Raw genomic sequence first — 22,620 nt, 5'->3', positions numbered from 1 at the left:
GTTTCTTAAGTCATAAGAATAAGAGTTTCATAAATTCAAATATTAGCTTTGCTGATTAGTACATTTTTCTGTTTTTACCTTCTTTTATGTAATAGTCCCTTTCCTTTTTTTCTATGGCATATGAAGTGGCCACCATGGTTTTATAATTCATTTCTAAATTTTAAACTCAGGGTAGAGCATCTGCTAGTATTTGGAGTATTTCCACTAATTATGTGTAACTTTCCCAGTAACTAGATTCAAGGAATGTTCAAGGTGGAAGATCCTCTAATTTTACCAGAAGGGGAAAAGAGGCCCCAGGAAGTCATGTGATGGGTCTATGTACACAGCTGGACTCAGAACAGGAATTATTGACATCTATTCTAAGGATCTTTACATTTAAGAACATTCTCTCACCTCACTTCTTTAGTAAGTAACCTTTTCAATTTTGATTTTGAAGTACATCTCAGTGAGTGTGTGTGTAAAAATATATTTGTTATCATAAGGAAGTTTTGTGAACTAATTTTAGAAAAATATTTACATAAAAATTATAGTTTAATAAACAACATATACAAACACAGTGTAGAACATAAATGAGATACCATTAATGTAACTAATAAGAATTTATCCTCTAAATTTTCTTATCTACTTATAGATGTGGCAACTACCAGAACAAGAATAAAAGTAATGAACCAAACTTGGTTTTGAGTCCTGATAAAGTTGATATGATAAAGGAGTAACTCATTCAATACTTTTGTGAAACATGTACTGCCATTTTATGTGCTAATGCATTATGACACTAGGAATAAAAAGAAAATTCAGATTAAACTCCCTGATTTCAAGGAGTTTACTTTCTAATAAACTTGTACAAAATAAGTTAACAAAATAGTATGGCATATACTAAAAATCAAAATGTTATAAGATACTAAAAATGTTTATATTTCTCAAATGATTAAGCAGGAACATTTATGTATGGATCAAAGTAAATGTTGGGCCAGGTCCTACAATAGGAAGGAGTTATAGAAACAAAGAGGTGGTAAATGTAAGTTGTTGGGAGCCTGAAAAGACACTAAAATTAGAGTGGAGCATGGTTAAGAGCAAAAAATTTGAGTACAAAGAAGGATTAGCAAGAGCTGAGGGTAGAGGTCTGCAAAGGCTAAAGATTCTATATCTTATTGTGAGGACTTAGTGTAGCATGAAAGACTTTAAGCCAACGTGTGTGACATTGGGAGAATTGTATTTTAGATTAATGACCATGACATCGATACAGAGAAAGATTAACAGTGGAACAAACTAGCAGACTGGATGACTGTGTAAGGGGGTGTGTGAATAAATAGACTGGTGTAAAATTATGAGAGATCATTTGGAGAAAATGGCATTAGGGATGATGATTAAGAAACAGATTGAAAGACTTCTGGTAAAGGCGGTAGAGTATAAAAATGCTGTGCTCACTTCCTCCCACAACCACATAAAAATTACAACTAATTTACAAACAACAATCATTCAGAAATGCCCGCAATGTAGCTGAACAGAAGTCCTTTAACTAAAAATATAAAGAGGTCACGTAAAGTCAGGAGGGGCAGAGATGCAGAAAAATCTGGTCCCATAACAACAGTGTGGTTAAAAATCAGGAGAAATATCTTGGCTGTGGCAGTCCTCCCTGAGGAGCAAGGGAGGGGGTCCTAGCTCCATACCAGGCTCTCCAGCACAGGGTTCTAGTCTGAGAACACTTACTTCCAGCTGTGAGCACCAGCAAGGATTGTGGCTGGGTGAGACAGAGGTCTTCTGGAGTCCCAGGCAGTTTCTCTCAAAGGGTCCATACACAGACTTGGAGTTACAGCAGCTACAAAGATGTCAGGAATATAAAGGGAGGAAGTGAATTGTGTAGCAAGTGCTATAATGGCAGGTTTCTCCCAGACAGAAGGGCTGACAGAGGCCATTGTTTTTTTCTGAGCCCTCCCCCAACAGAGCAAGCAGGCAGATACCATATCAGAGTCTCCATCAACCTGGCTATCACTGGTTGCCCTACCCTGACACCCAGCCTCACACAACTTGTGGTCCCACCCAAGCTGTTTCCAGTGACTTTTCCATACAGCCTACCTTGGCTCATAATTTAGATTATTCTAAAATTTCTCAAATTTACAGCACCTGGCAACTGCATGCCATATACTTCTCATTAAATGACCTCAGGTCTGGCAGTAGTGATGAATAGCCATGGTTCATAGTTTGGAATCTGCTAGGCACCTCCAAGCCCAGCATAATAGCAACCATCTGAAAACTGCATTGCAACTCATGCCCCCATGCCCTCAGAGAGAGTACAGGTGACAATTGACCTTGGACTGCATGCCTCAGTAAGGCCTCAGAGCCAATCCACCCAGTGGCCAGCTTCAGACCATCTACCATATCCACAGCTGACACACTCTTGGGAACAGCACCCCACGGAAATGAGCGCTGCTCTGTGGAATAAGCCCCTATGCAGTGGTAATGGCCACTACTTGAAGGTGGTTGGCTTGGGAGTAAGCCCCTCCCATTGAGGTGCCAACAGCAACCAAAGATCAAGTACAGCAGGAAAGTGTACACAGCCCACACAGGAGGTGCTCCTGGAGTGTCCAGATAAGGTACAGGCTGTGCCACTGTGTCCTACAGGATCCTGCTATAGTAGACCACTATACCAAGCCTAGGAATCATAGCAGCTCTACCCTAATACACAGAAAGAAACACAGAAAGGAAGCCAAAATTAGGAGACAAAGAAGCATGTCTTAAATGAAAGAACAGAATAAAACCTCAGATAATAACTAAGGAAAATAGAGACAAGCAATCTACTAGATGAAGAGTTCAAAACATAGTTATAAGGATGCTCAATGTCCTCAGTGAGAATTTCAACAAAAATATAGGCAACATAAAAATGGAGATAGAAAACATAAAAAAATAACCAATTGGAAATAAAGACTATAATAATCAAACTAAAGAATACACTACAGGGAATTAACATTGGAGTAGATGAAGCAGAGGATCAATCAGCGATTTGGAAGACAAGAAAGCAGAAAACACTCAAAAGCACAGAAAAAAAGTGAGGATAGTGTAAAAAGCCTTTGGGACACTTCAAGCATACCACCATTCACATCATGGGGAGCCAGAAGGAGAAATGAGAGAGCAAGAAATTGAAGACCTACTTGAAAAAATAATGCCAGAAAACATTCTTAAGAAGTGGTGCATATAGACAATGAGTCATAAAAGAATAAAGTCTTGGCATCTGCAACAATGTGGATAGACCTGGAGGATACTGTGCTAAGTGAAATAAATCAAACAGAGAAAGACAAATGTCAGGTGACTTCCATTATATATGGAGTCAAAAAGAAAAGTAAAACAAGCAGAAGAGAAACAGACTCCTATATACAAAGAACATTTGTATTGCTGCCAGATGGAAGGGGGTGGGAGATGGTTGAAAGAGGTGAAGGGATTAAGAAGTTCAAAAACTGGTGGTTGCAAAGTAGTCACGGGGATGTAAAGTACCGTATAGGCAATGTAGTCAATGATATTGTAATAACTATGTATGGTGTCAAATGGGTAGTAGATGTAGCAGGTAAACACTATGTAAGGTATACAATTTCTAATCACTGGGTTGTATGCCTGAAACTGATATAATATTGTATGTCAACTCTAATTGAAAAATTTAAAAAAGTATTTAAAAATAGAATTAAATTAAACCCTTTTGTTTTTTTCACCTGTCCCCCAAACTCTCCTATCTTACAACTGCCAAATTATTCTGGACCTATGAACCTATTTCTGTTCTGTTTGTTCATTTATTTTCTTTATAAAATTCCACATATAAGTAAGTGAAATTGTACGGCATTAGCCCTCCTCTGTCTGACTTATTTCACTTGAGCAATACCATCTAGGTCCATCCATGTTGCTGCAGTTGGCAAGTTTCATGTTTTCTATGGGTGAGTCATATTCTATTGTATATGTGCACCACTTCTTCTTTATCCATTCATCTATTGATAAACAGGGTGCTTTTATGTCTTGGGTATTGTAAATAATGCTGCAATGAACAATGGATGTATGTATCTTTTTGATTTCATGTTTCAGTTTTCTTCAGATGAATACCCAGAAGTGGAATTTCTGGGTCCTTCTTTATCTCATGTTATATAGCCTTTGTTTTAAAGTTTATTTTGTCTGTTATAACTATTGCTTCCACAGCCTTTGTTGTTGTTCCCATTTTCATGAAATACCCTTTTGCATCTATTTATGTTCAGTCTGAGTGTGTCTTTCAACCTATATATAAACATTATATTAACTAGCATATGGATATGGAGAAGGTGATTAATAATGATTAATCAACTGAATACATACTATTTATTGGTTGTACATACACCATTGTGTCTACAAGTGTGTCTCTTGTAGACAGTATATATAAAGGTTTTTTTGTTACACATTCAGCCTCCATATTTCTTTTGTTGGAGCATTTAATCCATTTGCATTTAAATTAATTGTTGGTAGGTATGTATTTCTACTCATTTTATTAATAATTTTTATCTTTTCTTCCTCTTCTTAAAGAAGACCCTTTAACATTTCTTGTAATACTGGTTTGGTGGCAATAAATTCCTTTAGTTTTTTTTTTTCTTGTCTGAGGAACTCTATATCCATCCTTTGATTCTGAATGATAGCTTTGCTGGGTAAACTTGCCATTCCCTTGTGGCCTGTGAAGTTTCTGTTGAGAAATCAGCTGACAGTGTAATGGGAGCTCTCTTGTAGGTAACTAACTGCTTTTCTCATATTGTTTTTAAGATTCTCTGTTTCATCAATCTTAGACATTTTAATTTTGATGTCTTAGTGTCCTCCTCTTTGGGTTCTTCTTGCTTGGAATTCTCTGTACATCCTGGACTTGTATGTCTGTTTCCTTTACCAGCTTCAGTAAATTTTCTGTCATTATTTTTTAAATAGATTTTCAGTTTCTTGCTCTCTCTTTTCTCATTCTGTCAACATTATGAGGCAACTTTTGGTGTTGCTTGAAGTTGTCCCAAGGGTCCTTTTACTGTTCTCATGTTTTGGGGTTCTTTTTTCTTTTTTCTGTTCTGATTGGCTGTTTTCTGTTTCCTTATCTTCCAAATTTCTGGTTTGAAATTTGCTTTATGTTCTCCACTTTTGCTTTCTTGTGATATACTCTTCACTTCAGTTAGTGTATTCTTCATTTAAACTGGCTCTTAATTTTGTTTTCTCTCTTTGTTTTTATGCTTCCTATCTTTTTTTGACATTCTCACTAAGTTCATCTACTCTTCCCCTAAGTTCAATGAGCATCCTTGTAACCAGTGTTTTCTGGACTCTTGTGTCTAGTAGATTGCTTGTGTCCATTTTGTTGAGTTCTGTTTATGGAGTTCTGTTCTGTTCTTTCATCTGGACCATATTTCTTTGTTTCCTCACTTTGGCTATCTCTTTGCATGTATTTCTCTGTATTAGTTAGAGCTGCTATATATCTTGGGCTTGGTAGGGTGGCCTAATTTAGTAGGTGTCCTATAGAGCTCCATGGTATAGCCTCTCCAGTGACCCAAACTGGGAACTCCAGGTGCACCACCCATGTGGGCTATGTCCACTCTCCTATTGTAGTTCAACTGTTGACAACTCAGTTGAAGGGATTTACCCCCAGGCTGATTGGCTGTCAGGTCCAGTGTCAACTGCTATGAAGAATCAGCTGCATAGGGTTCAACATCACAGAGCAGCACTTACATAAGAGGGGATTTTGTATCTGGGTGGTTCAGAAGAGGGGGTTCAATTTTAGTGTATCTTTTGTGGAGGAGATTGGGTGTTACTTTGATGTGGTCTGAAGTTGTCCACTGGGTTCATGGGCTCTGGGGCCTTCTGGGAGGGCAAGCCAGGGTTATGTGCCAACTATGTCCTACCTAAAGTCACCTGGCATTATTTACAAAACAACCTTTAGGTGGCTGCCACTTCAGATGGTGCTAGGCTAGGAGGCACCCAAGATAGGCCATTGGGAACCAAGGACAGATGTTGCTTGTTTGGAAGGTTTTCAGGAATCTCCACAGCATGAGCCAAGTCATGTTGTTGGTATTACAAAGCTTGGGTTGGGCCCTAAGTTGGGTGGGGCTGAGTCTCAGGAAATCACTAGTGCCAGGTTAACAGTGTTAGCCAGGTTGATGGAAACTCAGATATGGCACCCACCTGCTGGCTCCATGGAGTGATGGTCCACATGGAGTGACATGAATCACCACAAAGTGAAATTGTGGGTTGAAACATTTGAAAAAAAATGTATATATATCTAAGGATATTTCATTGAGTTGGAGGGCATTGATCAGATATTTAAAAGGTGATACTTGAATCTAGGTTCTTTCAAAAGAAAATTACAAAGCAGAGTTACTTGCCAATGCTTAATTTTATCATTAATGACTAATTAATAGAATGTCTACATGACCTCTGTCATTTAAAGACATACATATTTCAAAACCATGCTGTCCTTGATCTTCTTTATGAATAAATCTCACTGTGGTCACAAATAGTGAGTTGAGAAGTTAATCAACTATATACGTTTGTTAATATTAGAGGCAGAGCTTATTGAAGTGCAGAGGAAAAAATTATTATTGTTGGGTTTTGAATGTAAGTAAGTACAGGGCAAAAATTAACTGAGACCAGAGGAGAGGCACAACAAAGAGTTCATTTTTTATTTGTTCAATTTCAGCCTATTTTTGGTACAGTACAACAGGGGGTTCCTCCCCACCTATCTGGGTTCGTTTTGCCCGCTGCCTGAGGAAAGATGTCTCTTAGTACCAGATCAGTGAAAAGGAAAGGAATGTATCATTCATTTGAAATAACACAAACTAAAGTTCCTCACAAATGCACACAATCCTCCCAGCACCCTCCACGTGGCAAAAGGGAGCACCTCCAAAGCGTCATGGTCCTGACTCTCACCAAGCCTCATGATCCCCACCAAGACACCAAAGCCGCGTGGTCCTAAAGAGACCCATGGTCTCCAAAAGAGAGATGCCCAATAGCTGCTGTGCCTCAGTTTAAATCTCAGCGCTAATCTTTCTCTGCAGCCCCATTTCTGGTTCCTCTCACAATTGACCACAGCTGCCCGCATTCTGGGCAGGTGTGGCCCTGTTGTGTGGAGCCAATTATCTCCAAGCTCTTCTGGACCCTATTACAAATCCCTATTTTTGACTCCCCTCTTGGCTGCACCCTGTTATACTTTTACACATCAGTCAGAGTGTACAAACTGGAGGGTCTAAAAGAAATTCAGGAGAAAGCACACAGGAGGTGCAACTCATTATTCTGCTATTAAGGGAGTTAGCTAGTCCCTAATAAAGTAAAGAAGAAAAGGGAATTAGACCTTGTTGAATATAGTCAACTAGGGAGCATAAACCTGCTTGCTTAGCCAGGAGCTGCACCTTCACACACTCCAAAGGATCACAGCATTGTCCTGCAAAGGGGATTAACAACCCTCCCTCTGTGTACTGGGAGGAAGGCCAGTTTTTACAATCTCCTGATTCTACTTCCCCAGACTATAGGTGGAATAGGCATGGGAGCAATAGAAGTCAAAATGGCACAACTGAGGTGCTTCTGTGAGGCATGCATGATAGGAGCCCAAATGAACACCATAGAGTCCTGTCAGTCTAGCCTTGGGAAAAAAGGAATTGGTTGGGAGGTGGACGCATTAGAAGCCCACGAAGCTTTGAAGTTGACTGACTATTTAAAAAAGTCCCTGATGTCCCAAGCCTGAGATAATATAACCAAACTTAACAAAGAAGCCCTCTTTCCCTCAGTGAAACACACTTGCCCCATTCACTCACATATTCTCTCCATAGCAGGCACAGCAGCTGTCTGAACTCCAAGTGCAGGCTTCAGGCAGAAGCCTGGGTACAACAGCAGAGCTGGGAACAGAACTAAGCTACCTGGATGAGGACTGAGACTATTAGCAGCCTACTATGGGCTCCAAAAGACTAAGCTTTAACATGACACAGAAACTCCAGATACTGGCCTTTGTTTTGGTCTTGCTGAAGACACAGTTGGACTTTTTCTATGGAGGGGCAAGAGGAGAAGGATATTGAAAACCCAGAGGCAGTCGAGTAGTTTCACCTGAATAAATCTTGCTACACCAATATCTCCTGTCTGTGGGCCCACGGAAAGATTTCCTTGTGAGCCCAGGAAGTGATATGATCTCAACATGCAGCAATTCTACCAAATTTTCTTAACTCCCACATTTTTGCCTCAGCATCAGAGCCTTACTGTTCTCCTGTTGTTCCCTTCCAATTTCTTTGGTTCCAAAGATGCTTTCTTTGTTTTGTGCCACCCATGTCGGAAAGAGATTCACCATTATTTTTGACAGATTTTCTAAGGAACAGAAGTCCTCTGTCCATGATATTTTGGTAATGAATGATTTAATCTCATAAAAATTATAGTACATTGTAATTTGTAGATTTTAGATGCCAATATTTAAAACATTTATATAGCTGAGATTTTTCCCAGCCACCTGCTAAAAAGAAATAAGCTTTCTCTATAAATATGATTAAAGACAATGTTCTAGTGAATTTCTGCACACGACATGGATTGGAAATTCTTTTAATATAGAATTATTCACAATTAAAATGAGATGGCGTAGATGATCATCTTGCCCTTTGAATAGTCATCCAGCTGTGTCACAACCTGCTTTCTTCCATCCAGGGGATGATAAAATAAAACTATATGTCTTTTCTTTAAAAAATACTAAAACGGTAAAAAAGTATTGTGTGTTGGCATAAAATGTTGCAAAAATGCTAATGAGAATCAACAGAAACACAGGTGCCATGCATTCACTTGTGTCCTTATCCATAGATAAGTTCAAGAATGTGATCTCACTTGGAAATACGGATGTAATTAGTTAAGACCTATTTATCCAGGAGTAATGTGTGTGTCCTTAATTAAATATGACTAATGTTTATATAAGAATAGACATAGAAGGAGAAGACAGCTTTGTAACAGCAGAGATAGAGATTGCAGTGATGGGCTTACAAACCAAGAATTGTCGAGCATTGCCAATAATGCCAGAGAAAAAGTGAAAGCACAGTTGAATTGCACCCTAGACCTATCACAAACAGCAAAGCTCTGCTCTTGTTTTTTATTTTTTGCCACTAGAATTTGTACTTTATTTCAGCAGTGCTAAGAAATTAAAACAATGATATATCTGATATTTGCTTCATAGACTGATTTATTGTGTGAGGAAAGATTTTTTGTATAGTTTTATGATACTTCAATAAAGTGAACAAAATAAAAAACAATCAAATAGTGAAGAGAATATCATTACCACTGCATTAGAAATATAGATCACTGATCTCGGGTGTGTGTTTTTCATCTACCATGATTCAATTGGCTTTTTTTTCACAGCTGGAATTTGTACACAGAAACCTTATTGATGGGTTACATTTTTTAAGTCCCAATCTAATACATGAGAGAATACAAATAGTGCTCTACTTTTGGAATTGTTTTATGAAAGATGCTTTCAAATTCACTTTGGATGCTTTTATTGTACGTGGGCTGATAATATGTTGCTAGAAGGGGAAATCATTCTTGAGTAAGAAGAATGGTCATGAGTAGAGAGCAAAGAAGACTTCTGACCAGGACTGTGGAGAAAGAGAAACATTCCTTTCATTAAACTAAAGACTAAATCATTGGTAATATCAAACACTTTCTTGATTTTGAATTTTATCCATATCTATTTCTTTGTGTCTGACCAAGTGCTTACAATTGTCTTTTTGATATCCTTTACTTGGTCTCCACCAAATGATAGTCAAGCTGTTCTGTGACCCCCAATTCCGCTTGCTCTGCAGCTTGAACACGAACTAAAAGTGGAACATGCCCTTTATATCAGCTTATTCTGAGAACTGGTTGACCACAGCGAACACTATTTCCTACTGGTCATTTACATGCTTGCTCACCTTCCCTTTAAAAGCTAGTGCTATTCTTTGCATACCTCCATGTACACTTTTCAAAAAGGCTTTTCCTGTTAGATTTTGAGATGCTTAAAGATTTCTGAGATTTGAGCACTCACCCCATGACCATGTTCTTTTTTCTGAATAAAATCTTTCATTGTCTGTGTTTGTGTATTTCCTTGACATGACAGAGGATCCTTGACCCAAAACCATGCTTTCGCTAAAATAATTCACATGAGAAAGCTTTACTGAAATTACCTAAACTAGTTATGTAATCAGATTCACTTTAGAATGAATTGCTAGCACCTCTGCCACTTCTTTCTTGGTTCAAGCTCTTATTTTGCTTCTTAAATAACTGTTATAATTTCCCAATGAACTTATTAATGGCCTGTCAGTACTCCCTGTCACCCACTGGCCAGACTCACCCACTGTGAGTCTCCCACTCACCCAGTGGCCACCCACTGTGTAATAGGCCTCAAGAACACATGCAATCACATTACTGCTTTGTCAAATGATGTTCTGACTGCCGATGGCCAGCTTTGATATCCATCTTTATAACTAGGTAATAAGCTGCAACTGTGGAAACTCTGGCTCAATGGTATTTATATTCCAGTGCTATCTCACTGCTTACTCACAATGAGGCCCAGAAGAACTATCTGGTGACTTAATGTATACATATGTCAACCGAACCCCTATTTCCTCAAATAATATCACAAGTAACAGCTTTTATTTCCCATTGTTTTTTTCCAGTCACTTAAAGAGCTCTTAATTTCCATGTCTCTAAGTTTCATGGCCAACTAATTCTATACCAAGCTATGACTTTTCCCTGAACCTATTTCAGGGTCATAAGAAACATTGAAAAAATAATGAAAGACTTGTTGAATAAATTTCTATCATTTTTTTTTCACTTCTCACTTCTTACATGAGGTTCAGGTCTGCATATTAGCCCAGTGGCTTTTGAATTTGAATACTATTCACCTTCAAAACTAACATTTGTTAATACATCCTAATGTAAACCAAGCAAAACATAGGCATTCAGAAATATTCCCTAAAAAAAACCCCAAAACAAAATAAAGCAAAACAACCTCTGTCATGCCAAGAAACAGACAGAAGGAGGGCATTGGGAGAGCATTGATTCTTTTCTAAGAGGCATATTTGCTAAGCACTTCTATGTGTTCCTCCAGTTCTGAGAACTTATATCCATTTCCTCTTCTTCCCCTTCCTTCCCTGGTTTCACCTTTCATTCAGTTCATCATCAGACCTGATGATTCCTTTTCATAGTCTTCTTTCTCCTGTTACTTTTAAGTCTTTCTATCATGAGCCTATCTCAGGTCCCCTGCCCCTTTCCTTAAATACAGTGTACACATTTCATTCATATTTGTGTCTCTCAAATAATATTCTTAATATATTCTTTCTTTCCTTTTTAAAATATAGTCTTTCCTGATCAATTATATTCACCTATTACCTAGTGTCTAGGGAGTAAGTTCAGATTCTTCACCCTGTCAATAATGTGAATTATTTAGACTATATTATCCATGTGCATTCAAAAGTAATTGAAATTTATCAGAAGTATTTCAACTTTGAATTATAGAACTGCTTTTTTTTCTGTAGTGATATTTAATCTTTCCTGAATTTTATATTGGAGCAGTGTCCCTATCCTTAATGCTCATCACAGTGCCAAGGTGAAGTTTCTCAAATTCTCTTGTGGTCTGAAGCAATTAAAATGCAGATTCTGATTGAATAGCTCTGGGTGGGCTTCAGACTCTAAATTTCTGAACAGGTTCCCAGATGGTGTGTGTGCCGCTACTCCAAATGTTACATTTAAAAAGATATCCAGGCACAGATTTAGTGGCAGGGTATCATGGAGTCACAATTACATGCAACTCTATTCACAGGCATTGATGGAATATGTCTGTCAACAGTCTCCCCAATTTTATGAAGTGGTCACATATTGTTATAATGCCTGTTTGTCCATGATTAAAAAGCAGTTTAGAAAAGATGAGGAATAGTTTAAGGTCATGAAACTGGTAGTTGCTGAACCAGGATAAAAAGACACCAGAGCTCCCATTTGAAAATCTCACCTCTAACCATCCCAAGACAGGTGTTCTCTTTTAGAAACTTTTAGATGAATAAATGCACTTTAGGGGAACTACACCTGCTTATGTTGCTTCAGCTGTTCTGCTTTTGTTTTGATGGCTTGGTTTTATTTATTCTTGTTATAACTATCAGCACTAAAATTTCTGGAGAACAAAAAATGTCATTAGATCCTTGGCTGGGTGTTTCAGTTGGTGGAGCATCATCCTTTGCATCATAATGGTTACAGGTTCTATCTCCTGTCATGGTGCACACCTAGGTTGCAGGTTAGATGCCTTATTGGGGCACTTATGAGAGGCAACCATACCACGTTTCCCTGTCACACATTAAAGTTTCTCTCTCTCTGTATTTCTTTTATTTCTTTTTCCATTCCATCTTTCTAAAATCAATAAAAACATATTCTCTAGTGAGGATTTAAAAAGTAATAATAAAAATAAGATAAAAGTATTTTTCAATGTCATTAGTTGTAACTTACCTCTATAATCCATACTGTGCTTACTACTTTCTTCCATATGGATAAGGGTATGGATATGCCGGTGGATATGGATATGGTTGAAATGGATACCCTCCCTGAAAAAACAATGAAACAATTGAGACAATGGCAGTGTAAATAATTCACAGTAATTTCAATTACAGTCTGAGTTTTAAAGTTGGTAGAAATTCATGGATATTCTACATACTTTGATTTTTTCAAATGTTTATTATGCTTTCACTTTATTATAAAAAATGTTTAAAGGAAGAGACAAATAGGAAGCCATTTGCAGCTACACTGTTTGTTGACAGTTCTATTTTTTTATAATGCAAGTAAATCCATGGATTATAGAGGAATACACAAGTTTTAAATAATCATTAAAACATTACCTCTGAGCTCCTACTTTGCCTATCCTTGAATTTTTCAGGGAGAAGGAATTTGTTAATTTCAGGTTTGGTGGAATTGCTACTTCTCACTGTTGACCTATAATGACCTTACTCTCTCTTAAAACTCCTACTTTTTAAAATATCCACTTTGTTAATTTCAATATCCTGTCCCTCTTTCTTCATCTTTTAATTTGGTTCCTTGTTAAAATTCATCTATTTAATATATTAGTGGAATTTTTGAGAACATAGGATATTGATTGACATGGAAAAATAATATGACATTGAGGATATATTTTATTCTAAAAATGCTAGATAAGTGAAATTTTCTATCATATTTAAGAAGATCAGTTTAACTTTTCCTAATGACTTCATCATCCTCCACAAGGACAAAAAGGTGAAAACTTACCACATTATGTTTTTAGGAGACTTTATGCTCTCCCTTAGGCATGTATTATATTTTATGGATTTATAATCTCATTATTCTTTTAAAAAAAGATTTTGTTTATATATTTTTAGGGAGAGGGGAAGGGAAGAAGAAAGAGAGGGGGAGAAACATCAGTGTGTGGTTGACTGTCACGTGCCCCTTACTGGGAACCTGGCCTAAAACCTAGGCATGTGCCCTGCCTGGGAATCAAATCAGCGACCCTTCGTTTCTCAGCCTGTGCTCAATCCACTGAGCTACACCAACAACGGCTAGAATTTCATTATTCTTTGTGTTAAGGTAATTATTTACCAAAGATACTTACATTTTGCTAAATTAATTGGCTTCTTCAGGGCAGCATTATAAGTCTCTATCTAAGTCCTACCAGTGTACAACCTATGGGTCATTTACCAGTATATCATAAAAACTTAATATATACTTCAGCCATTCACCATAAAGATGTTTCAGAGATAAATATTGATTCTTATGATAGAACAAATACAGAAGAAAATGTGTTTCATTATATTCCATTATCCAGGAACACTTACATAGTATCCGCCTCTAAAGAAACGACGTTTCTGTTAAAATAGAGAACAAATTAAAATTGTTATCCATGCTTAATGATCAAGTTTTCCAGGATATGAAAGTGTCTTACCTCTTCAGATGAAGAATCTGCTCCCTTGAAAAAGGAAAAGAAGAAAGAGTGAACATCTAAAATTTATAATTTGATATTGTCGAAAGGTGCTTAGCTGCCACAAGTATGATTAAACAAAGGGAGGGAAAGTCTTAGATAACTGAAACCCTAAGCTAGTTGTTTTATATTTAGTGACATCTTTAACATGAACGAGGACTAGGCTTTGGCTGTAGTTAATTTGCTACATTCTCATACCAGTTCCCTTGGGTCCAAATTTCTTTTGTCTGTGATTTTTAAAAAAACCTACCCCTGTGACTAGGATAGTGAAATTGAAACATTAAAGTATGGGTCAGCTCAAGACCAATGTTTTTTAGGTGGGTATGTTTTAAGTTTCTGAAAAGCCATGTCTGTTTAAATATAGATTGTATAGGTAGTCTGGTATTATGATTATGTTTTCTCTTCTTTGATTTTATTGTTTCTCACATGCACTTCTGTGTGTGCTTAGTGACTCTGTGTGGGCACCTAAGAATTATCCTAAGTCCTTAAAGTACTGATGTAAGCTAATTGAAGGAAAATACTCATTCAAAACTTTAGAATTTACAAACCCACGTTCAGGCAATGTATTCATGTTCTTGGCACAACAGAGACATTCTCTGAATAAATAATGAGCACATATTCCTCTTAAAAATTTCTGCTATACTTACAATCATGGCAAACATGAGAGCCATGATAAAGGCCAAGGCAAGGATCTTCATATTTGGCCGAGTCCTGTGAAAGCACATGTGATAAATCAGTAACATATTCATTCCTGTGCTTTTAAATCACTCATTGATCAGACTATGATCTGCAACTTTTTGAAACTGGCTAGAGGTACAGAGTATTGAAACACATTGCATGACAACATGGAACTTAGAGACAAGTAGGGGACATTGTTGTGGCATAGAGATACTAAAGTATCATGAAACAGAAAAACAGGACATATTAAAGAGACCAAGAGAGGATAGAAACATGAAAGCAAAGAAAAAGGCAAAGCTTATGTGAGATTATATAGAATAGGTAAAGAAAGACTTATGGAACCTGCAAAGAAACAACAATGCAAGAGAGGATCGTATGTAGGAAATGAAATAGTTCTCCAGGTAAGAAGAACAAAAATGAGGACAGGCTGACCATTTAGATAGTTGTGAAATTATAGGGACCTTACATAATGACATATGGAATATTGGTTAAGGCAGAGTTGAAAAAATATTCAGAAGGTAGAATTACAAGAAACAGGGACAGATGTTATAATAGATCTTGAGAAAATAAGTCAGGTTCTCACTTGAGAACTGTGGAGTTGGTGTAACCCTAGTATTAGAAAAGGAAAGATGATGGATAGAGTCACATCAAATTGATAAAGAAGTTTTAGGGAAAATATTTGTAGATACAATGGTTTTGGTAAAAATAATCTCCAAATTATCTTATTCAATGAAAGTAACCTAATCTGGGCCTCTTTGATATATTTTTATAATTCAGTTTACACAATGAATTCAGTACTCTTACTGTTATGTAAGAAGTAAAGCAGATTATTTATTTCTCAGTTATGAACTTTTAAATAAAAATATTTTGCAAAGTATAAGGTAAGTATTAATAAAAGATTTTTTATTCCTGATCATTTTAGCCATCAGTTTTGATAAAACAATACAATAACATCTTTTTTTTTCTGATAATAAAGGAAACTGTTTTTCTGCCTAATAAATTTATCATATGAAGCACAATTTGTGACTGATGGTATTTCCATTGTTCCTTACCTGATGACTTTGCCTCAGTGGTTGAAACTCGGGACTTTGTCACTGGACAAACTGAGAAAATTGTATGTTTCTTGATAACATTTTGAAAATCATCTAATACTTACCCCAATATTCATTTATGTTATGATACAAATAAAGATGCAGCTTTCGGTGTTGTTCATACATGAAATTTTATTGAAAGCAGAGGATTAAGAGTAATTCATAGAAAATGGTCTTCTACAGATGGACAGATGCCCAGATGGATATTTAGCATCTTGGAAAGAATATTATCCAAAGAACACAATGTTGAAGTTTAACATAGCATAAAAACTCATTTGAAACAAAATCTCAAATGAAATGAGTATAGATTAAATAAAATAAATTAATAAAAGTCTGTTTCATAGTGCTAATAAAGCAGAAAATCATAAACTATTTTAATGATAGAAAGGATGATGAAAAGGTAAATAAAATGAGTTAGTGATGGTACTGCAGTAACTTTGATGAAGGTTAATTAAATCTTTAGAATAATACCCACATTTGCAAAAACTTTTGTTATTCTAATGATCGTTTTCTTATAAAATATAACCATGAAACTTAAGTTCAAGGTAAAACAAATGATCACACAGTAGATATTTTATGTTTAATCAAAAGAATAAAAAGACATCTGGGTACCAGCAGAGACCAAGGAGCAGAGACCAAGGAGCAGAGCTCCTGCTTTCCCCTCATCATTCATTTGGTGCAGCATTGCTGTCAATGCACAGGCATTGCAACCCTGTCCTCACCTTCAGATCCTGATGTAGGATCACCATTTCTTTAAGTGTTTCTTCATGAAAAATTATTGATAAATTATATACATTTTAAAAATAGTTTACAATTCATTCTAGCAAGTAAAAATTAGAATAAGACATCATATTAGATTGTCCATGAATACATTACCTTTACCCAAGATGAGATGCAAAAGTTCAAGAAGCTAAAATGGCAAAACCAGAAGAGATGATGTTCTTTTCTAGAAGACTGATGTATTTATATACACTGAAATCCTGCATTTGTTTATCTAAATTATGCCAATTATGAGATCATATTATTGAACTAAAAATAATCCCCAATATCTGTCTTGACAGATACAAAGAATAGACTTATACTTCATAATAGATGATTGTGAAGCAGAGTCACCAAAAAAAAAACTATACCCTTTACTTGTTAATCCCAGTGTTTGTCTAGGTATGCAAGAATAAGACAGAGAAAGGTATGCTAAAGTAAGCGTGGAAATGACTTGAAATGGCACAAGCATTTCCGTAGAACACCATCTGCCCTATTTAAATTAATGCATGTCCAGGATGGAAAAAACTCTATGCCCAAAATGATACCATCTTATCAAAATTTTACTGGTTCTTTAATATAGGGTGACAAATGGCATATTAAAATTGAAGACATTCCATTCAAATGTGTTTCCTAAAATTATTACATTGTATCCTTTTTTCTACTGAATCTAGTGTATTTTAAATCTATTTTTAAAAAGATTTTATTTACTTAATTTTAGAGAGAAGGAAAGAGAAGAACAAAGAGAGGGAGAGAAACATCAATATGCAGTTGTCTCTCCCATGCCGTCTACTGGAGACCTGGCTTGAAACCCAGACATGTGCCCTAACAAGGAATTGAACCAGTGACCTTTTGGTTTGCAGGCTGGCATTCAATCCACTGAGCCACCACACCAGCCAGAGCTGTATTTTAAGTTTTAAAGTATATTCAAATGTTTGACAAAATACAGTAATCCAGTAGAATACAATAAAACAGTTATTTTTAAAGTACAATGACCATAGAAGCTCAGTAATCTATGTCTCACATAGGAACTTGGTGTATATGTTTGGGTGTCGATTTTACTTCCTTTGAGTCTTTAGGGTTCGTGTTCCTCACTGGAAACCATGTGTTAAGTAAATAGGAGGGACAATTAGTGTTCACTTAGTCCCTAGGCAAATTTGTATAACATTCACCTCTTTGCTACTGGTTGGATAATGGAATGTACTCAAAACTAAATGCACCCCCAAAATACCACTTTTAAAGTTTAGGTATACTTTATGTCCTAGAGCATTGTTACTCAAAATGTAATGCATGTGATCATCAGAGCCAGCATCATCATATATCTGGTTGGAAATGAAAATTCATAGGCTCTCTTCCCAGGCACTTGTGTCAGAATCTAGGAGGTGCAGTAGGAATCTACTGTTATGAATAACTCTAGGTGATTCTTTGTTGACCATAAATTTTCAGAAACCACATAATTAACTCAAAATTATATTATGTGCCCATAAGCCTGACCCTATAAATAGAATTTAAGCTATAATTTTGTATCAGATGTTTTAAGGAAGTATTTATTATGTCTATCTTCTATACTATGTTTGGATAAATGCTTTGGAAATTGTTGTTATTCTCTGAGTAGAAAGCAAAACATTATAAATGTTTTATTAAGGTCAATAAAGTCTGATTCTATTTAATCATTCTGATAGTTTTTATTGATTTCTATGCCTTTTAGATATATAGTTGATTCTCAATGTAAAACAAGTCTAATCTATAGTATATTTTTAATGGGAAAAAGTTATACAAGGTTCAATAAGTATTGAGAGAAGTTTGATATTTTAAAGGTAAATCCTGCTTTAACCATTTTGAAAATGTAAAATGAATTTCTTCTTTCCTTCCTCTCACTTCCTCTCTTCATTACCTACTTACTGCACCTTCTTTCTTCACTCATTCACTTCTTTGGTGATATCTGTCAAGCCATGTTAAAAGGCAGTATTCTAACAGGTCTATGGTATTACAGCCTACTGAACAATATGTGAACTAGTGATTCAAAGGCACTACCAAGCAGCAACATCATAAAAGAAAAGAAAAAAAGCCTGCCAAGGTAATAAAAACAGACACATGATAGTATACAGAATTTAAACCTATATTTAATTTAAGTTACCCATATTTCAGGTAGGGACACAAAAGTATAGGTGTTATTCCACACATCATTTACTGCTTGAAAATGTTAGGAAGTGTGGGGATTATGTGTGACAGAAGGAACCAATAACAGGGCACTCTAAAGACAGGAGTACCTTTGTATGTTTCTCATGGTTTGATCCTCCAGGAACAGGTCGACTTAGAATATCGATGGACCTGAACTTATGCTATTATTGTATAATTAAGTAAAACAGGGATCATATCTTCTATAACCAAACACCACACTGTATGAAAATGCCAGGGTCTTTCAATGAAGGGAACAATTCAATAAAAAGTGACTGGTACAACACAAATTTGGTATTAAGTTGGTGGTATAAAGATACTATCTCCAAATGGGGGGTTATGATGATATTTATGCTGGATTTCATATCTCCTTATCCTCTTCCCTGTTATTTTTCTTTCTCATCTTTCTCCACTTTCTCCTTCCTTTCCTGCTTTTCATCTTTTACTTCTCCTACAATGAAAGTATGCTCTAGAGTATATGACATAATCTGGATGTTTATTTATTTAACTAAAACCCAGCTTGTGTTATATTCCTGTAGAGTCAGAAGAGAAGCAGGCAAAAGACCGAACCCTTTGATAACAGAAAAATAATGTGGGACAAAAATAGAGAAGTCCTGAAAATCTCCCAGAAAGGAAAGAGGAACAGAAGAGGAAAAAAATTCCAGACATTAGTGAATTGTGTAAGCTGAGTGTGAAATATCAGAAAGGAAGGTTAGTGTTCATGAACAACTTATACAGTAACCTTGAAGGTTGCTTAAGCTCCTTAAACTACAGTTTTCTTATCTAGAATAGATATAATCAAGTAGGACTGGATTAAATAAGAAGGTATATAATTTACATTGCAGATAGAAATAGTTCAAATATAAATTTAAGTATTATTTTTACATTTTTCATCATAATCTTCATTAGGAAGAACATTCTAATGTAAAAAAGATTACTCAGGATTATGCAGAAAATGAAAACTAAAGCACAGTGACAAAATATCTTTATAAATTATGTGTCACCAGAACTTTCATGACTAGAGTGAGAAAGTTACAAATTTGATCATAAATAAACCAGTTTACAGAATAATGAGGGTGGGAGTTTGAAGTCAGTCATGTCAAATGGATGCAGTTTTTTCTACAAAATTGGTAATTGTTTTCTGTAATTCAGTAATGGGTGTGATGATGTAGATATGTAAGAAATTAATGTTACTTTTGGATAATTTATTGAAGGAAAATGATTAAAGGTGTATGACCAAAAATGAGAAAAATTAAGCTGTATTTTAGTCCATGTTTATGAAACATGGACTAAATTAATTAGTCAATTACTAATGTACTCAATTAATTTTTTCCAAGAACTGAGTGTCCTAGGTAAAACAACAGTATAAGTAAACTGAAGAATTTGCCAAGATTGAGATTTTAACAAGTAGGGTTACTTAAACCTAGAATTTCACAGAAGTCATTTGAGTTATTGCAAGTATGCAATAAGTGATAAACATGAAACCCTAGATTTAAAAAAATGAAATAAGATTTAAAATGAACAGAGAAAATAAAAGTATATGGAAAGGGCAAGGCCTTGAGGTTTCTGTAAGGTCAAAGTCAAGAAGGTATCATTGCTTCAACCTTTGCTTCCTTCTAAAATATAAATGAAGATCATATCCTCTTCCAATGGCCTCTTTATCAAACCAAAGTCTAAACTTGACCTACTGAGCTTTAACAACTTGTATACCCCTTTACCTGTGACAGTTTCTTTCCATCCACTTCCTGCTTTCTTCTCTATCCAGCTGGTCTCCTTGAAATTCCCCAAACCTGGGAAATTTTATTTATACATATATGTGTGTGTATATATATGTATATATATATGTGTGTGTGTGTGTATGGTTATTAAATTGTTCTTACTACTTTTTCCACTTGAGATTTTGTTTCTCCATGCTTATTCCCATACTTAATTTATTTTTCTTAAATGTCAGAAGGATGTTCTGGACTCTCCTATTTAAAATATTCTCTGGGCCTTTGTCCTGTCAGCCTTTTACTTTTTCAGAGCACTTATCACCACTTCAGATACGTGTAGTATTTTGTTACTCCGGTTTGCAATTCCTAACTATAATATAAGCACCATGAAGGCATTGTTTTTGTTCTTTTGTTCTCTGCTGTGTCTTCATCCAGAGCAGCGCTTGACATCCAGGCACTCAACAAATAGATTACTCAATAAATATTTACTGAATGAAAGTCAATGAGGCAGCACTAATGGAGGGCCTTAGATCATTTCCATTTTTGTTACTTGCCTGTTGCGTGGAGTGACATAGGGGTTAATTTTAGGCTTCTATGAAGTTACAGGAAATACGAGACTCCTGAAAAGGTTGAGAATAGATATTGTAGCTAATGGAACCAGAGACATATGAGAGTAATATTTGAAAGAGTAGTTCAATAGAACCCTGCTGAGCATGGTCCAATAAGCTTCACAAGCAGCATAACAAAGGCAGATCTCTTCATGCACGAAACTTGCCAAGGTGAATTCTGTTTTGTGTGGTCAGTACCTGCACAGCAGTTTGGACACTGCAGCTGGGGTTGATCCTCACAGTAAGCCAGCCTCAGGGTCAACTTCAAGAATGAAAAAGTCAATAACAATCAACACTCTGTTATGATAGGAGAACCCACATAACCCACATGAGAAACATTCTTAAACAACTGAGCTCAGGTGATCAAGGTGACTGCACCCCTGGACCCCATAGGACACCTAATTCATAAGTCCACTGCACAAAACTGGAAGTCAGAGTAGATCTACCTTGTACATAAAACAAACACAAAGAGTTAGATAATGTGGAGAGACAAAGAAACAGGCCCCAAATTAAAAACAGGAGAAATCTCAAGGAAGAACTAAAGAAATGGAGGCAAGTAATTTCTCAGATAGAGAGGTCAAAGTAAAGTTATAAGGATGTTCCACAGCATGAAAAAAATGGAGACCATAAAAATGAAGACATCAGAAATAAAGAATACAATATATAAAATGAAGGCTATACTGGAAATAATAAAGAGTAGATTGGACAGAGCAGAGGGTTGGTCGAATCAGTGATTTGTCAGATAAGGTTGCAAACAAACACCCAGTGAGAGCAGCAAAAAGAAAAGAAAGAATAAAAAATAGGGATAGTTGAAGGGACCTTTAGGATGTAGCATAACAACCTCTACCTCATAGGGGTACCAGAATGAGAAGAGAGAGAGCAAGAGAGCAGACTGCAATAATGACTGAAATAATGGCTGAACAAATAATGACTGAAAACTTCCTTAACCTGGTGAAGGAAAAAAGACATACAAGTCCAGGAAGCACAGAGAATTCCAAGCAAGTTGAACCCAAAAGTCCCACACCAAGACATATCATAATTAAAATGGCAAAGGTCCAAGATGAAGAGATATTCTTAGAAGCAGCAAGAGAAAGATAATTATTTAACTAGAAGGGGGTTCCAATAAGAATGTTAGCTGATTTCTCAAAATAAACATTTCAGGCCAAAAGGAATTGGCATAAAACATTTCAAGTGAGGAAAAGGAAGGACCTACAATCAATACTACTTTATTCTGCAAGACTGTCATTTAAAATTGAAGGAGAAATAAAGAGCTTCCCAGACAAGAAAATGCTAAAGGAGTTTGGTACCATCAAGCAAACATTACAAAAAATGTTAAAGGGCATGTTTTAGGAAGGAGGAGGAGAAGAAGGAAGAAAAGGAGAGGGAGAAAGAGAAAGAGAAGGAGAATAGGAGAGAGAAGCAGCAGCAGAGGAAGAGTTAAAAGAATCAAGTAGCAATAAATATGTACCTATCAACAATCACTTTAAATGTAAATAGCTTAAATGCTCCAATCCAAAGGCATAGGGTAAATGAATGGAGAAGAAAAGAAGACCCACATAAATGCTGTCAACAAAGAGCTCACCTCAATATTAAAGATGCACACAGCTCAATAGTAAAGGGATGAAAAAATATCCCAT

At 36.1% G+C, this 22,620-nt stretch overlaps 1 long non-coding RNA gene across 5 annotated transcripts in view; it reads right to left on the bottom strand.

The window, feature by feature from the left end:
* Window positions 1–2,456: 2,456 nt before the first annotated feature.
* The window catches only part of LOC114493058, a 57,947-nt gene continuing 37,783 nt past the window's right edge, over window positions 2,457–22,620 (bottom strand). The window contains exons 1-6 of one of the 5 annotated variants that reach the window (XR_004902172.1): window positions 16,603–16,700; window positions 14,605–14,668; window positions 13,922–13,945; window positions 13,815–13,844; window positions 12,463–12,557; window positions 9,322–9,584 (exon numbers count right to left, since the gene is read on the bottom strand). This is a non-coding gene — a long non-coding RNA (uncharacterized LOC114493058). Of the gene's footprint in view, window positions 2,468–8,833; window positions 9,585–12,462; window positions 12,558–13,814; window positions 13,845–13,921; window positions 13,946–14,604; window positions 14,669–16,602; window positions 16,701–22,620 lie in introns of those variants that run through there. The other 4 variants (XR_004902169.1, XR_003684079.2, XR_004902167.1 and 1 more) reach the window with 4 other exon arrangements.

Source organism: Phyllostomus discolor, chromosome 1 (genome assembly GCF_004126475.2).
Source record: "Phyllostomus discolor isolate MPI-MPIP mPhyDis1 chromosome 1, mPhyDis1.pri.v3, whole genome shotgun sequence".
In the NCBI taxonomy this organism is placed as follows: domain Eukaryota; kingdom Metazoa; phylum Chordata; class Mammalia; order Chiroptera; family Phyllostomidae; genus Phyllostomus; species Phyllostomus discolor.
The sequence above is the reverse complement of the archived record's forward strand: the minus strand, read 5'-3'. Positions and strand labels throughout refer to the sequence as shown.